Source organism: Alexandromys fortis, unplaced genomic scaffold (genome assembly GCF_014885135.2).
Source record: "Alexandromys fortis isolate MF-2015 unplaced genomic scaffold, M_Fortis_MF-2015_v1.1 scaffold_307, whole genome shotgun sequence".
Taxonomy (NCBI): Eukaryota; Metazoa; Chordata; class Mammalia; order Rodentia; family Cricetidae; genus Alexandromys; species Alexandromys fortis.
The window spans coordinates 555757-558644 of record NW_026068205.1 but is presented as its reverse complement, the minus strand read 5'-3'; positions in this window follow the sequence as shown (position 1 = coordinate 558644).

The window sequence follows — 2888 nt, the reverse complement described above, 5'->3', positions numbered from 1 at the left end:
AGGTATTTGGGGCATTCAACTGTCAATGTAGTTGGAGATGAGTGTCGCCCAGATATTCGTATGTCCAGGTATGCTGCAGGCTATTTGTTTATACTACGTGAACATATGTCTATGTTTTGCCTCACCTGCCTAAGACACCAGATTGATTTAATAGAAATCTGAATGACCAATAGCTAGGCAGGAGAGGATAAGCAGGGTTTCTGAGGAGAGAGTGGAACTCTGGGAGTAAGAAAGGAGGAGATGCCAGTGAGACACAGAGGGAATTGGACATACAGAATGGACAAGAGGTAAAAAGCCACATTTCAGAATGAAGACTAATAGAAATGGGATAAGTTATAAGAGCTAGTTGGGAACAAGCCTAAGCTAAAGGCTAAACTCTCATAATTAATAATGTCTCCATGTCATTATTGGAAGGTTGCAGTCCCCCAGAAAAAGTTTGACAAGAAAGTCTTGTTATATAAGTAATTATTTACTCAGACATCAGCACAAGTTTGAGGTACAAAAGAAGAATATAAGAGTATATCTCTTGAGGTTTTGTAGCATAGGAGGTAGCTAAATGTAACCCAAAACCAATTTTTTTTTTTCTGTCTAAGGTGAAGGCAATCTTTCACTAGTGTCTTTCTTAACTAATGGAGTCTCCTGGTTTTGGTACTCATTCAATTCTTCCTCATTCTCTTGATCTAAGGCAATGCCTGGCAGCTTAAAACAAAGTCATGGAAGGCTTTCAATCTAGCTAGTAGCACACCCTGTCTTCCATAAACCCACACAAAATCTTCAAATCCTGATCCCTTTCCCTGTCATACTCTGTATAGCCTCTTCTGCTTCTCTTCTTTCTTTCTTCCTTCTATTCTCTCTCAATTCTGTTTCTCCCTCTCTATCTCTCTTTCTGCTTATTTCCCTTTCTCCCTTCCCCTTCCACTCTCATCCCTGCGCCCTCAGTTCCCCCCTCTCTTTCAATCTCCTGATCATAAAATCCTGCAGGAACAGGACAAGAGTCCATGGCAGTCCGGGTGGTGCCATCTGAAGCCTGACTTCTAATTTACTGACTAACTTTGTGTTTCGTTTCTCTTCAGAGCTCTGTCTTGAAGTGAAACTGTTAACACAAGGGACTTTACTACGCCCCAAGGGCTTTCAACCCCTCCCCTAGCTGGAGGCCTCTTCCTCTAACCCCATGATTCTGAGGCAGAGATAATAAATCATAAGTGTAGCCTGACCCAATGATAAGGACAGTAAAGACTGGCACAGAAATGAGGACAGAGTGAACTCTAGCCCAATGATAAGGACCTACAGTCCTCTTCTTACCCAGGTCTGCAGCAGTTCTTGGAGTTGGGGAGCCCAAGAAAGGCATAGGCAGGGCCAGACTCCTAGTCTGGGTTGGGGAGACATAGCACTGGAAACCCAGGGTCGGTTAGGCAGTGAGGCCACAGTGTGTAACAAAGTGAGGGTGAACACAAGTACGTGTCCATGATTCCAGACCCACAGAAGACACACTTCCAAAAGGAGACAGGCTCAGGTTCATAACAGAGTCAATATTTATTCCTACACCGGGCATGTGTGCTTCTCACTTACTCACTGTAGGGTGTTGACCTTAGGGAAATGGATCCAGGAAAGAACAGCAAATGCAAAAGTCTCTGTACTTTCCACTGAGATTTCCTGTGATGCTGGAACTACTCTTGAAGTCTGCTCCCTTACCACACCCCCGCAAAAAAGAAGGAAGACAGAGAGCTTTGTGTGACATAGCAATTGCTGGAATTGTAGGCCGCCAGGTAGGTCAGAGATTGTATACTTGACCAGGAGTTTTCCTTGAAGGGCCTTTACTATTACTGTAATGATTCCAGAAGTAACTGCAGTTTGGTTGCCCTGACTCTCAGGAGCTATAGGAAAGCAGTGATGGAAAAAAAAACCAACTTTCTTCCTTGAAAAATGTATTTTACTGAATAATAAATAATTATATCCCCTAGCCATATTCACCTATTGGAAACATGGAAGAGTTACCTATCAGCCAGGAAAAACTAGTTTACTTACAACTGAAGGGGGCACATCCATGCCACAGCCTATGTGAGAGGTCGTGTGGTCCCAGGAGCCAGTTCTGTCTGATTCCTTGGGTTACACTTTCTGTCTTGCTTACAGATTTGGAAGAAATCTGCCTACTCTTTATTTGATATATAAAAATAGAGTAGTGAGCATGTTATGATTTCAGCCACAATAAGGCTGACACTTCCGGGTTCTAGGGCCATGCATGTGCCGACAAGCCATCAGGAAGAACTGCCTATTGGTCCCGGACATGTTACAGGGCCCACTTGACCCACACATATGCCTGGTTGCATCATCCACTTATGACTCTGCTAAGCCTTTGTGCGTATGCGGGAGAAGAAAACCATTTTTAAAATTTATGGCTAATCACTCTGCTTTTAAAAGAAGAGGTCCTAAAATAATAATAACAACAACAACAACAAACCTTAAAAACAAATATAAGGGGCTAGAGAGATGGCTCAGCGGTTAAGAGAACTGCCTGCTCTTTCAAAGGTCCTGAGTTCAATACCCAGCAATCACATCCTGGCTCACAATCACCTGTAATGAAGTCTNACTGAATAAATAATAAATAAATAAATAAATAAATAAATAAATAAATAAATAAATAAATATTTTTTAAAAAAAGAAAAAGAAAAAAAGAACAAATATAAGAGTAAATTTATTACAGCCCAACTCACCAGGGGATAGGAAATACATTCTCTATTCAGCTCACCTTTCCTAACAGAGAAGGAAAAATCACCTTTAGTTGACTCTAGCCTTCTGTGTTGAAGGGAAATGCCCAACTGCAGCTGCTCTAGGTAGCCACTCCCTCCACATGGAAGGGAAGAACTGAAGATACAATGGGGAATTTAAGG